Source organism: Trachypithecus francoisi, unplaced genomic scaffold (genome assembly GCF_009764315.1).
Source record: "Trachypithecus francoisi isolate TF-2019V2 unplaced genomic scaffold, Tfra_2.0 Lachesis_group14, whole genome shotgun sequence".
Classification (NCBI taxonomy): Eukaryota; Metazoa; Chordata; class Mammalia; order Primates; family Cercopithecidae; genus Trachypithecus; species Trachypithecus francoisi.
The window spans coordinates 55,517,000-55,531,644 of record NW_022681459.1 but is presented as its reverse complement, the minus strand read 5'-3'; the positions used below and the strand labels follow the sequence as shown (position 1 = coordinate 55,531,644).

The 14,645-nt window shown below is 54.0% G+C and overlaps 1 protein-coding gene, 1 long non-coding RNA gene and 1 pseudogene across 4 annotated transcripts in view; all 3 read right to left on the bottom strand.

Annotated features, from left to right (window-relative positions):
• Window positions 1-14,645, bottom strand: part of CELSR1 (cadherin EGF LAG seven-pass G-type receptor 1) — a 186,205-nt gene that overhangs the window by 118,609 nt on the left and 52,951 nt on the right. The window lies entirely within an intron of this gene.
• On the bottom strand, window positions 3,398-4,184 carry LOC117096316. The gene is made up of 2 exons (XR_004442449.1): window positions 4,073-4,184; window positions 3,398-3,448 (listed from the first exon to the last, which is right to left on the bottom strand). It is a non-coding gene; the product is annotated as an uncharacterized LOC117096316 (long non-coding RNA).
• LOC117096312 lies at window positions 5,232-5,698 on the bottom strand (annotated as a pseudogene).

The following is a 14,645-nucleotide window of genomic DNA, read 5'->3' as shown; positions in this document are numbered from 1 at the left end:
CATTCTAAGACGCGGAACCGCTTCTCCTCCTAAGAGCAGGAAGCCACTTTCCAACCCTGGAGACACCAAACTCCCCCACCTTAAAGATGCTGAGTATGGCTTGGGCAGAGCCAAAGTCACCATCCATTTACACCATGAGCTAAATATCATGGGAGAAGCCCACAGAGGCCCACGCGCCACAGTGAAGGCACCAGCCAGGACTTCGACAGGGATCAAACACCCGGAGTTTATCAGGGATCTTCCATTGTCTCTGCTTTGCTTCAAGTCCTCACAGAACAATCTGAAGGCATTCGTTTGCTGAACAGGAATCCAAATGTCTGACCACAAGAAACCCCTTGTTGGGGAGTGCTGGGAACTCCTGTGGGGAGATGCTGAGTGACCAACAAGCCTGATTTGGTTTTTTTGTTTTTTTGGCTTTTTTTTTTTTGAGACGGAGTCTTGCTCTGTCACCAGGCTGGAGTGTGGCGGCGCAATTGGCTTACTGCAACCTCCACTTCCCAAGTTCAAACGATTCCCCTGCCTCAGCCTCCCGAGTAACTGGGGCTACAGGTGTGTGCCACCACACCAGGCTAATTTTTTGTATTTTAGAGTAGAGATGGGGTTTCACCATGTTGGACTGGATGGTCTTGATCTCCTGGCCTCATGATCCACCTGCCTCTACCTCCCAAAGTACTGGGATTACAGCCCGAGCCATGGTGCCCGGCCAAGCCTGCTTTAAGATAAGAAGAAAAAGAGGAACCCCTGGGCTTCAGCTTACAGGGCAGGTTCCCCATGGCAGCGCTGTTGACTCTTGTGGGGGCTGGATAACTCTCTGTGGGGTGCCAGCCGCCGGGAGGATGGTGGGCAGCATCCCTGGCCTCCACCCACTGGATGTCAGCAGCACCCCCACCCCAGGCCGTGACGACCACATATGTCTCCAGACAATGTCTGCCAGGGCAGCAGCGCACCAGCTGACAACCCAGCCCTCGGAAATGATGATCCAAACCTCTGGACCCCTTCTGGCCTGAGACTCTCAGCACGTACCAGGAGCCCAGGAAGCACGGAGCTCAAGGCTCTGTGGCTCAGCACCCGGCTATGCCAGACCACTCGGGCCTTTGTGCCTCCCAACAGTGCCTTCTGGGGCATTCCCCTGCCAGCTGGGCCCCGAGAGCGACACGGGCTGGGCCAACGGGGAGCCATTCCAGCCTCGCTCTTCCCTGCCAGAACCAGAAAGCCACCTCTCTGCCCCCGTCCTGGAAAAACGGGCCAAGTTCCCCAAGGCAAAGATTAAACGACAAAGCAAATTTAAAAGAACAAGTGGGCGCCTGGTTCTGAGCCGAATGACACCTTCCAGCATGATAACGTGACCCTGAGCACCTGCCAGGAGACAACCATATGTTCCCAGGCCCGATGTGTCCACGAGCCATTGCCAGCCGAAGAGAGCTGTGGCCAATAAAGATGAGAACTTTTTCTTTTTTTTTTTTTTTGAGATGGAGTCTCGCACTGTAACCCAGGCTGGAGTGCGGTGGCGTAATCTCGGCTCACTGCAACCTCCGCCTCCCAGGCTCAAGCGATTCTCCTGCCTTAGCCTCCCTAGTAACTGGGATTACAGGCGCACGCCACCATGCCCAGCTAATTTTGTTGTTGTTGTTGTTGTTATGTTTTGTATTTTTAGTAGAGCCAGACTGGTCTTGAACTCCTGACCTTGTGATCTACCCACCTCGGCCTCCCAAAGCGCTGGGATTATAGGTGTGAGCCACTGCGCCCAGCTGAAGATGAGATGTTTTAGCAAACACAGCAACCAGCCCAACCCAGCCCTGTAGCAGGTCCTGCTCAGAGCTCTCAAGTTTTTCAGCCACTGCTCACCGCAGGCCCAGGGAGTCAGGAATGACCAGGGCCAGTCTGGAACATTCCAGGCTCCAGGTCTACAAGTGCCATCCAGCACCCAGCTACACTCCTCATCCAGCCACCTCAGTGGCCAGAGCAGCAGGTGACCCTCGGCCTCCCTCTGCATGTCCCTGTGCCATTCTCTCCATCTTCCTCCTCTCGTTGCCCGGACTCCCGCATGCTCACACCTGCAGCTGGTGCAGCATCTGCCGACAGATGCTCCCAGAGTTTTGCTGAATCCTGGGAGCTTCTCTCTCTCCAACATGACCTGCTGGACTCAGGTCTGTACCGAGCCCCATGCTGGTCAGCAGTGCCTCTGAAATGCTGGCTCATCTCTAGGGACAGGGATCAAACACCCGGAGTTTATCAGGGACCTTCCATTGCCTCTGCTTTGCTTCAAGTCCTCACAGAACAATCTGAAGGCATTTGTTTGCTGAACAAGAATCCAAATGTCTGAACCCTTGTTCAGGAACCCCTTGTTGGGGAGTGCCAGGAACTCCCGTGGGGAGATGCCGAGTGACCAACAAGCCTGTTTTGGTTTTTTTGTTTTTTTTGGCGTCAAGCCGCTCCTATCCCTGAGCCCGAAGGCCCTCCTGTGCAGAAAGGCTGCAGTGGCTGCCAGGCGAAAACTGTCTGGACCCTGCCCTGGCCCCTGCCACTCCACATGTGCCTCAAGCAGACGCCTCGTCTTTGGGAAAAAGCTTCCCATGGTGGCTGAACCGGCACCGCAGCCATGTCCCCCGTGAGGTCATCACGGAGCCAGAGACCACAACTGGGCAGGAGATGCCGGGTTCCAGGGGCCACGGATAGTGAGCTGAGACTTTCTGTGGTTATCTGGACTTTTTTTTTTGGGGGGGGGGCATAGAAAATTACATCTTATTTATTTTTAAAGCCAAACCACTAGGAAAATATATCACAGCCGGGAAGCAGCAAATGGACAGGTTGCCCTATCATTTCAAGTAATAAGCTGGTGAAAATACAATGAGGTTGCTATCAAAACAATAAGGTGCCATGCTGGGGCAGGAGCACTGCAAGCTACGAAAGCCCCAGGCAGAAATGGCATTTGGTAATGGGGGCTGCCTCTCCTTTGCTCTCAGGGAGTCAGCTCATCCTAGCCCAAGTTGCTTCCTTTTTCTCCCTTGAATTTCCTATTGCCAGGGGTTTGTCTTGACTGCACTCTGTTAATTCAGAGGGCTAAGTAGGCAATGCTAGGTTTAGGTCTTCATTCCATTTGTTCTATAAAAACCAGGTTTTTCCAAATCCAGTACTTCATAACTCTGTTATAATCAAGTAATCAAATGCTCCTCTTTTACTGTTCACTCCTGTTCACTCCCATATACTAGTATATACCACAATCAAAACCCCCTTCTCTTCATGGGCAAAGCGTTACTGCAAAGATTGCCCTGTCATTTTGCTACACACAGCCTCAGGGCCCATCAGCCAGTAATCCTGCTTCCCATAATTAGTGTGTCATCGCCTCTCATGTTTTTGCATGGTCTCCAGGCTGAAAGATGCAGATATCATAATTTTAAGAAATGTACATCCATATCCTGATGACCAGAAATGGGGATCCACAAGGAACCTTTCTTTTTTCTTTTTTTTTTTTTTTGAGACGGAGTCTCGCTCTGTCGCCCAGGCTGGAGTGCAGTAGCGCAATCTCGGCTCACTGCAAGCTCCACCTCCCGGGTTCACGCCACTCTCCAGCCTCAGCCTCCCAAGTAGCTGGGACTACAGGTGCCCGCCACCTCGCCCGGCTACTTGTTTGTATTTTTTAGTAGAGACGGGGTTTCACCGTGTTAGCCAGGATGGTCTTGATCTTCTGACCTCGTGATCCGCCCGTCTCGGCCTCCCAAAGTGCTGGGATTACAGGCTTGAGCCACTGCGCCTGGCCTGAACCTTTCAAACTTCTTTTTTTTTTTGAGACGGAGTCTCACTCTGTCACCCAGGCTAGAGTGCAGTGGTGCCATCTCGGCTCACTGCAAGCTCCACCTTCCGGTTCACGCCATTCTCCTGCCTCAGGCTCCCGAGTAGCTGGACTACAGGCGCCCGCCACCACACCTGGCTAATTTCTTTTCGTATTTTTAATAGAAACGGGGTTTCGTTGTGTTAGCCAGGACGGTCTCGCTCTCCTGACCTCATGATTTGCCCATCTTGGCCTCCCAAAGTGCTGGGATTATAGGCGTGAGCCACCACGCCCGGCGGGAACCTTTCAAAGTTCGTATCCAAACGAGTCTCCCTCCCAATTCCACATCTTAAAATCAACTTGTATGACCTTGTATAAATTACACAAAACCAGGAAAACAAAGACACAGAAAACTTTTTTTCCTTCTAAGTGAATGACCTCATGGATTTTGTTTCACAGCTTATGGAAAACGATGTGGAGACACTCCTGGTAAACAGGATGTTGGCAACGAAGAGGAAATATCTCTCCTCAAACTCCACCAACTCTAACCTGCCAGCCTGTTGGTACCTGTGTAGTAAGAAGAGTCCGGTACCTTGGAGGGCTCTGGCTTGTTAGAGGGGAGATCCTTATTGCCAGGACAAGCACTGGCCCAGGAAATACAAGCTCTAAAACTCTCCTGTAATATCTCTGACCCAATTTAGCACCACTTTTTTCCATTTCATTTTTTAGGACTAAAACATAAAAAAACCAGTGTCCAGAGGCAAGTGACATATGCCTTACACTTACGGCCATCCTTCATTTTTTTTTTTTTTTTGAGACGGAGTCTCGCTCTGTCGCCCAGGCTGGAGTGCAGTGGCCGGATCTCAGCTCACTGCAAGCTCCGCCTCCTGGGTTCACGCCATTCTCCTGCCTCAGCCTCCCGAGTAGCTGGGACTACAGGCGCCCGCCACCTCGCCCGGCTAGTTTTTTGTATTTTTTAGTAGAGACAGGGTTTCACCGTGTTAGCCAGGATGGTCTCGATCTCCTGACCTCATGATCCGCCCGTCTCGGCCTCCCAAAGTGCTGGGATTACAGGCTTGAGCCACCGCGCCCAGCCTTTCCTTCATTTCTTCATTCATCAACTTTGCTTAAAAGACTAAAATTCCGGCCAGGTCCAGTGGCTCATGCCTGTAATCCCAGCACTTTGGGAGGCCGAGGCAGATGGACCACGAGGTCAGAAGTTTGAGACCAGCCTGACCAACATGGTGAAATCCCATCTCTACTAAAAATTAAAAAATCAGTTGGGCGTGGTGGTGCGCGCCTGTAGTCCCAACTACTCAGAAGGCTGAGGCAGAAGAACAGCTTGAAACTGGGAGGCAGAGGTTGCAGTCAGCTGAGATCATACCATTGCACTCCAGCCTGGGCAAAAGAGCAAGACCATGTCTCCAAAAAAAAAAAAAAAGACTAAAATTCCCAATTCCTTATAAAAAATATATTCTTGTCCTCGGCCCCGATGGCCACTGGCAAAAACTTTTATTTCCCAATGGATGAGAGAGCCTCCTTCATCTTCTCAGTCATAGTTGGGATGAGGTGCATGTGGTCATCTACATACTTGGTCACACAACTGTCCAGCTTCTGCTTCACCTGAAGCTCCTTACTCCCAGCATCTATTGAATATTTGGCTTTGTCGTTGCAACGCATGGTTCACCAGACCAGGCGGTCCTAGAACTTCTCCAACTCACTGGTGATCAAAGCCTGGGCTTGAGCCAGGGGCACATGGCAGCACTTAATGCACTGGTGCACCTGCTGCATGGAGGCCTGACTGTCCTCACAACAGTTGGTGCTGCACTAGAACATGAAACCCTGTATCTTCCAGATGTTCTCTCCCTCCAGACTTTTCACCATGGAGTCCACTGCCTCCTGCACCTGCAGCTGCTGCAGCTCCACCATGGCGACCCCACGCTGCCCCAGTTACTTGGACTTTTATAAATCTTTTTTTTTTTTTTGAGACGGAGTCTCACTCTTGCCTAGGCTGGAGTGCAGTGGCATGATCGCAACTCACTGCAGCCTCTGCCTCCTGGGTTCAAGCGATTCTCCTACCTCAGCCTCTCAAGTAGCTGGGATTACAGGCATGTGCCACCACCCCCGGCTAATTTTTGTATTTTTAGTAGAGATGGGGTTTCGCCACGTTGGACAGGCTGGTCTCAAACTCCTGAGCTCAGGTGATCCACAAGCCTCGGCCTCCCAAAGTGTTGGGATTATAGACATGAGCTACTGCACCTGGCTGACTTTTATAAATCTTGGCCATGGCCATGTGTGGTAGACAAAATAATGTTTCCCCCTCACCTCCCAAGAAGAGGTCCATGTCTCAATCCCCAGAAGCCGTGTCTGTGTTATGCCACATGGCACAGGGGTACACTGGCTCACCAGTGACCTTAACCCAAGAGAGTATCCTGGAGGATCTGGGTGGGCCCAGTGTTGCCACAGGATCCTTAAAAGCAGAGAAGGGAGGAAGAGTGGAAGAAAGAGCTTATGGGGACAGAGGAAGTCAGCAGATTCTATGCTGCTGGCCCTGAAGACAGAGGAAGGGCCACGAGCCACAGCAGAATCTGCTCTGCCTCCCTAGGTAGTTGGAGAGGCAATAGCAGATAATGAGAGCAAAGACTTACGTAGCTCTTGCAATCCTCAGGGGACTCCAGGAGGCAGGAAATCCAATCACCCAGTTTTACTGATGGGGAAACCAAAGCACATAGAGGTTAAGTGACTTGCCCAAGGTCACAGAGGAAGTGGGTGGCAGAGCAGGATTGCACATGCCTGTAAACTCAGCTACTTAAAAGGCTGAGGCACAAGAATCACTTGAACCCAGGAGGCAGAGGTTGCAGTGAGCTGAGCTTGTGCCACTGCACTCCAGCCTGGGTGACAGAATAAGACCCCATCTCAAAAAAAAAAAAAATTATCTACAGGGTCCTTCATAGGGAACTCACAAGATGATTCTCTAATCTCTACAGAAAACCAATAGGTCAAGAATAGCTAAGGCATCCCTGGAGAACAGGGGAGGGGAACAAGCTCTAATCTGATGTCAGGACTTATAACATATAGACAAAGGAGTGCTGGCATGGAGCAGACCAACAGACCAATGGACAGAAGATGGAGCCCAGAAACAGGTCCACACACACACAACAGAGTTGGCAACCGGGAAAGAGGAGCATTCCCACACATGGTCCCAAGCCACTCAGCTGTCTACATGGCAGACAAAGTGAAACTAGATCCCTACCTCACACCAAGCACAAACATCAATTCCAGGTGAACTAAGGACTTACACAGGAAAGGCAAAGCCTATTTTAGCAAAGACCATTCAAAATCATGTTTATGATCTTGAGATGGGTAAGCAATTCTTAAATATGACATACAAAACACAATCATAAAGGAAAAAAACTATGATTTTGATTACATTAAAAACAAGGACTTTAAAAAGAACCTTATTAGAAAATTAATGATGAGACATTAACATAAGCCACAAACTATGAGACCCGCCTCACTGGGTGTCTAGGGTGTGGTCCTCACAGTTGAGCACACCCTCTTTATGGAAACATGCTCTTCCTGATTTTTTTTTTTTTTTTTTTTTTTTGAGATAGAGTCTTGCTCTGTCACCCAGGCTGGAGTGCAGTGGCAGCCCACAGGTTTTCCGTTCAAGGTGCTTTCCCTGACAATCCCACTCTGCCACCCACTTCCTCTGTGACCTTGGGCAAGTCACTTAACCTCAATGTGCTTTGGTTTCCTCATCATTAAAACCGGGTAACTGGATTTCCTGCCTCCTGGAGACCACTGGGGATTGCAAGAGCTACGTAAGTCTTTGCTCTCAGTATCTGCTATTGCCTCTCCAACTACCCAGGGAGGCAGAGCAGATTCTGCTACCCCAGTGACAAGAGACGTGGGGCCCAGAGAGGCTCAGGAACTGTGCCCAGGACACACAGCTGTCTGTTGGGGATGCAGGTGGCCATCTTCCTGCCAAGGTAGAGCGAGGCCTGCAGTCTTCACGTGTCTATTCAGCTCTTTCACACCAACACTTTCAGAGAGAAAAATAATTATTAACTGCAGAGGCTTAATGAGGATATGGAGCTGCAAGGCTCTCTAATACCAATAATTTGTACCTATTTAAGAGCAAAGGTGTAACAACAAAGGCACTGGCACCAACAGGCTCAGATACCATATCCCTTGCCCCCAGGTAAAGGAGCACAACTGTCAGTTTCACTGAGCACAGAACATTCCCAGGCTCCCACGAGCTCCCACAATCTGCCCGGGCTCTCAGACTCACCTGTAGGGAGGAACGCCCCAGGCCTTCTGCCCAGAAATCCAGGGGTACAGGGCAAGAGAAGGGGAGCTGCTGGGGAAAGCCGTTACAACAGTGGGGACAGGTCCGAGGTCTGAACTGGGCACCAGTAAACCGTGGCATACACAGGGCCCACCAGCCCCAGCTGTTCAGTCCCAAGCAAGACCACTGGGAGGGTCCTGCAGGGGACAGATTCCCACCTTCCACCAGCCCAGCCCAGCCCAGCCCCTGGCGGCAGCTGCCTCAGGCCCAGCCCTCCCCAGAAATGCAGGGTGCAGCATCTGCCAGGAACTTGGAGGAGCCACCCCTGCTAGCCCTGAAATGTATCCCCACTCAGGGGCCCTGAAATCCCTTCCAGAATAATTTCACAGAGACCTCTTTTAAAATGCAAATACCATGGAGAGGCTATATTAAGCCACTGACCCCTGGGGGGGTTAGGGCCTCAAGTTAGAACTGGGGGCAGCCCGGGACAGCCTGGCAAGGGGCAGCTGTGCTCACATAGCATGAGGGCTACCTGGCCCACTCACTGCAGCACCTGTTTTGGCTGGGCATGGGGCTTCTGCCCCAGAGACCCCGCGGCCATCAGAGTTGCCGGAGTCAGCGCTCACAGGGATCCCGCCCAGGTGCTGGGGAGGTCTGGCTGCTGCCTGAGGTCTCCAAACACTAGCGAAGTCCCCCTCCAAGAGCAAGGAGACCATCCTTGTTACTTCCAGGGATCCCTCCCTCCAATTTAGTGAATGGCAAGCAAATCATTCTCTTTGGGGGAAAAGATCAAATATTGGCCCAGACGTCTATTAATTTGCAACTTGCATCGAAACTGCTGAGAACAGAAAAGCCGGGATTTCGTTTTTCTAGTTAAATATTTGCTGAGAAAATTCCAGTCCTAAATTTCAAGAGACTGATTCAGCATGACATTAGAAGGGTGGTTTTAGATGATTAACTAGAGGCTCTCGTGGAAGAAACCTGAGAGAAACAGGATGCAGGCCTCCCTATAAAAACGCTGTTTTAGCCAACAGAGAAAGTGTGTGTTAGCATCCTTGCTTTTGTCTTGATTTTTTTCTTCAATGTTTTTCTGTAGTTGAGTATTTTAATTTACTTCTTTCAGGCCCCTCTCCCCTGCCACCTCCAGATGGTGAGATTCGTTTCCAGTATTCAAAGACTGGAATAAAAACTCTCACCTCACATTGGGTTCTGCTGGAAAACAAGCCCTCCATCCTGACCCTGGCTCTGGTTCCTCTTCCAAGGCCTTTGTGAGTGGCCCCCGCCCAACTCCCTCTCCCTGAAGCTAATGAGTCGGATGCTTATTCTGAAGCCAGTGAGTAAGAAGATTCAAGCAAAGACTCAAAGCTCCACTTGGACGGAAGGAGGCCCATGTGCCGGGAGGTGCACGCGAGGCCGCCAGGCTGCACGCGGGGCCGCCAGGCAGCTTATGTCTGGCTCATTATGGAGGAGCTGGGAAAGAAGTGCACGTTGCAAGTAAAGCTGAAAATAAAATCTAGCTGGCTGACACCTCCCCATTCATCACACATCCCATGCCTGAGCATCTCCAAATTGCCGAGGAGCAAAACGCTCATCTCCAAGACAGGTGGCCAGCAGGCTCCATGCACCTCTCCATCCACACATGCACTGTCTGCGCCCTGTGGAGCTTGTGTGGCAGGGACCGTTGACACTCAGGTTCTGCACAGTGCCTCCCACAGTCTAGGGAAATGGGTGCCCTGGAACTATCAGAGCCCACAGAGAGAGAAAGAGAACCTGTTCTGCAAACGTGAACCAGTTTTGGTCAGCATGTCTTGCTTCTGTCATTTGTCTATGACAATGACACGTGTCATGGTCCAAACTAATCTACTCTTAATATGCTCTAACCTTTCAGGTACGCATCAAGGCTGGGTGCGGCGGCTCATGCCTGCACTTTGGGAGGTGAAGCGGGCGGATCACTTGAGGCCAGGAATTCGAGACCAGCTTGGTCAACATGGTGAAATCCCATCTCTACTAAAAACACAAAAATTAGCCAGGCGTGGTGGTGGGTGCCTGTAATCCCAGCTACTTGGGAGACTGAGGCATGAGAATTGTTTGAGTCTAGAAGGCAGAAGCTGCAGTGAGCCAAGATCATGCCCCTGTACTCCGGCCTGGCCGACAGACTGAGACTCTGTCTCAAAAAAAAAAGGCTGGATGCAGGGGCTCATGCCCGTAATCCCAGCACTTTGGGAGCAAGGCAGGTGGATCACCTGAGGTCAGGAGTTTGAGACCAGCCTGGCCAACATAGTGAAACTCCCTCTCTACTAAAAATACAAAAATTAGCCAGGCGTGGTGGCACGCACCTGTAATCCCAGCTACTCGGGAGGCTGCAGCAGGAGAAAGGGTGTGTGTTAGCATCCTTGAACCTGGTAGGTGGAGGTTGCAGTGAGCAGAGATCGTGCCACTGCACTCCAGCCTGGGCGACAGAGCACGACTCCATCTCAAAACAAAAAAATAAAAATAAAGTCATGCATCAGGACACATCCACACGGAATGTCTTCTGAGATGCCTCCAGGCCCATATTCCCCCACCTCTCTCCAACAGTTTCTGTTCTGGCCCCTGCTCCCCACTCATTACAAGTTTACTGAGTACCTACTGTGTGTCTGGTCCCGCCCCCTGCCCCCCTCCACTTCCTGCCCTCACTCCCACTCCCACTCCCACATACCCAAGGTCTCAAGAACCGCAGCTCCAAATTCTTCCCATGGCGCCTTTGGCTCAGGTCTGGACAGATGGAAGAGCTGACGCTAATATCACATATCCTGCTATTACATGATTAAGAGATGACTTACAAGTAACAAACTGGATTTCCCTCTTAGAGGATCCCAAGGGTCCTGAAAGAGGATTTCAGTTCTCACACTAATTACTGCAGCTGACGATGTTTGCAATTCATTCATAGTCAAAAATTATTTGGTATAATATCTTTTTAAAGATTCTAATCTGCAACCTAAACTCAAAGAAACTCTAATTAAAATTGCCGTCACTCATTAATTCAACAAACGTTTGTGGGCCCTGTGTGTGCAAGGCTGAGATCCAGGGATGCCAAGAGGGAAAAACCACAGTCCTGCCCTCAAAGTGTCCTTGGCCTGGTGGAAAAGACAAATGCGGCCAATTAGCATGGTAGCCCTATGGGGGAGGGGAGTCCGGTGGGGGGTGCAGGGGAGGGGAGTCCAGGGTGCTGGGGGGGAGTGCGGGGGAGGGGAGTCCAGGGTGCAGGTGGGGAGTGCGGGGGAGGGGAGTCCAGGGTGCGGGTGGAGGGTGGGGGGGAGGGGGAGGGGAGTCCAGAGTGCGGTGGAGGTGGGGGAGGGGAGTCCAGGTGCAGGTGGGGGGTATGGGGGAGGGGGTCCAGGGTGCAGGTGGGGGGTATGGGGGAGGGGAGTCCAGGGTGCAGGTGGGGGGTGCGGGGGAGGGGAGTCCAGGGTGCAGGTGGGGGGTGCGGGGGTGAGGGGCCAGGGTGCAGGTGGGGGGTGCGGGGGAGGGGAGTCCAGGGTGCAGGTGGCGGGGGTGGGGGAGGGGAGTCCAGGGTGCAGGTTGGGGGTATGGGGGAGGGGAGAGTCCAGGGTGCAGGTGGGGGGTATGGGTGAAGGGAGTCCAGGGTGCAGGTGGGGGATGTGGGGGAGGGGAGTCCAGAGTGCAGGGGGGGAGGTGTGGGGGAGGGGAGTCCAGAGTGCAGGTGGGCGGTGCGGGGGAGGGGAGTCCAGAGTGCAGGTGGGGAAGTGCGGGGGGGGAGTCCAGAGTGCAGGTGGGGAGGGGAGGGGAGTCCAGAGTGCAGGTGGGAGGTGCGGGGGAGGGGAGTCCAGGGGCAGGTGGGGGGTGCGGGGGAGGGGGAGTCCAGGGTGCAGGTGGGGGGTGCGGGGGAGGGGAGTCCAGGGTCCAGGTGGGGGGTGCGGGGAAGGGAGTCCAGGGCCAGGTGGGGGGGGGGGGAGGGGAGTCCGGGTGCAGGTGGGGGGATGCGGGGGCGGGGAGTCCAGGGTGCAGGTGGGGGGTGCGGGGGAGGGGATTCCAGGGTGCAGGTGGGGGGTGCGGGGGAGGGGAGTCAGGGTGCAGGGGGGGGTGCGGGGGAGGGGAGTCCAGGGTGCAGGCGGGGGGTGCGGGGGAGGGGAGTCCAGGGTGCAGGGGGGGGTGCGGGGGAGGGGAGTCCAGGGTGCAGGTGGGGGGTGCGGGGGAGGGGAGTCCAGGGTGCAGGTGGGGGGTTTGGGGGAGGGGAGTCCAGGGTGCAGGTGGGGGGTGTGGGGGGGGAGTCCAGGGTGCAGGTGGGGGGTGTGGGGGAGGGGAGTCCAGGGTGCAGGTGGGGGGTTGTGGGGGAGGGGAGTCCAGGGTGCAGGTGGGGGGTGTGGGGGAGGGGAGTCCAGGGTGCAGGTGGGGGGTGTGGGGGAGGGGAGTCCAGGGTGCAGGTGGGGGGTGTGGGGGGGGGGAGTCCAGGGTGTAGGTGGGAGGTGTGGGGGAGGGGAGTCCAGGGTGCAGGTGGGGGGTGTGGGGGAGGGGAGTCCAGGGTGCAGGTGGGGGTGTCCGGGGCGGGGAGTCCAGGATACTGACAGGAATAGAGGGAAGGATATCCAAGGTTCTGAAGGGGTTGGGAAGAGGAGAGTCCAGGGTGCTACTGAGGATTGTGGGGGAGGGGTATCCAGCTGATGAGGTTGTGGGGGAGGGGCGTCCAGCTGATGGGGGTGTGGGGGAGGGGTGTCCAGCTAATGGGGGTATATATGGGAGGGGTGTCCAGCTGGTGGGGGAGGGGTGTCCAGTTACTGGGGGTATATGGGAGGGGCACCCAGCTGACAGGGGTGTGGGGAGGGGTGTCCGGGGTGCTGACAGGACCAGCTGATGGGGGCATGGGGGAGGAGTGTCAAGTGCCAATGGAGGCACAGGGAGGGGCCTGCCCTGCACCTCAGTTTCAGGGGAGGTCTCTGCAGGTGGACAGCAGTGGGGTGACAGCAGGAAGCAGCTGTGGTCAGCACCTGCTCAGGGCTGACATTCATCCTATTGTCTCACTGAAACTGATGACAGTGGGAGGTACAGGTGCCCCCTGGATAGTTCCCGGAGCCAGTGCTACATGGGAAGCCCTGCCCTCTTGGGGACAGGGGGATGGTCTTGGGAGATGAGAGTCCCGCTAAGGAGCTGAGCCCTTCCTGCTCCTAAGCCCGCAGCTGTCCTGTTCGCCTACAGCCAGCGAGTGAGGCACAGGAGGCCACCATAGTGCCATGAAGCATGTACCTAGGCATGCATGCCGGTGAGCTCAGTGGGATGGTTCAGCGGGAACACGGCTTGAACCCACATCAAGGCAGGACTCGGCACAGGCCAGAGAGAAGTCACACAGGCCTGGCTGAGGGACACAAAAAGAACAAATGCACCCCTGGCGCCACAGTGGCAAGTCCCCAGAAGCAGCAGTTTCTACCGCACAGCAGTGACCACTCCCGTACCACAGCCTTGCCCTTTTGAGCATGCAGCAGTTGGGGTCACTGTGGCAGGAAGGGACATGTCAGCTCAGACCCTCAGACGCACCCACACCCCACGGCAGGGCAGGGCCACCTTCCTGCTGGTCACCCAGACTAACCTAGAGAATAACTGCAATTCAGCTCTTCCAAATGCATGATTATTTCCCGTTTGGAACCCGGCTTGGGGAGAGGGAAGTGCGCTTTCTCTGCTTGCAATGCTAAGCCAACCAACTGCTCTCATCCCCAATTCCTCATCACAACCAAAACTGCCACCGGTCACTGTCCTGGGGCACCTTCCCGCTGGCTCAGCAGGGCAGGTGGATGCCATGCTCTCTGACGAGGGTGCTTTTGACTATTAACCCGTCACCACCAGCCTGGCGACAGATCAAGACTCCTTCCCAAAAACAAAAAGCCCAGGCCGGGCGCGGTGGCTCAAGCCTGTAATCCCAGCACTTTGGGAGGCCGAGACGGGCGGCTCACGAGGTCAGGAGATCGAGACCATCCTGGCTAACACGGTGAAACCCCATCTCTACTAAAAAAAATACAAAAACTAGCCGGGCGCGGTGGCGAGCGCCTGTAGTCCCAGCTACTCGGGAGGCTGAGGCAGGAGAATGGCGTGAACCCGGGAGGCAGAGCTTGCAGTGAGCTGAGATCCGGCCACTGCACTCCAGCCTGGGCGACAGAGCGAGACTCCGTCTCAAAAAAAAAAAAAAAAGCCCATCTTTCTTGCACTCTGTGGCCTCCAGGTTCCAAGGACAGTAAACTCCCGGGTCCGGATGTGCTGCCCAGCCTGGTTAGTGAGAGAGCATCCTCCTGGCCATCTCAGCATCTACCCCCGCAGTGGAAACACCTACCGTGACCACCCCACAGGGCTGCACAGAGACCCAGGGAGCCGCCTTCTGAGAGCCAGCGTTCCCAAGGGCAAAGTGCACACATGTTGACATGGCACGTCGACCTGGAGTGTGTGGGTCCTGGTCTCCTCCAGCCACAGGACACACTCAGACACACAGGGTCCTACCCTCTAATTTCCATCTCATGAGACAGGAGCCAAGAGAGGGATTCCCCAGGGTCACCTGGAGAGGTTTTATTTTTATTTTATTTTATTTTACTTTATTTTTATTTT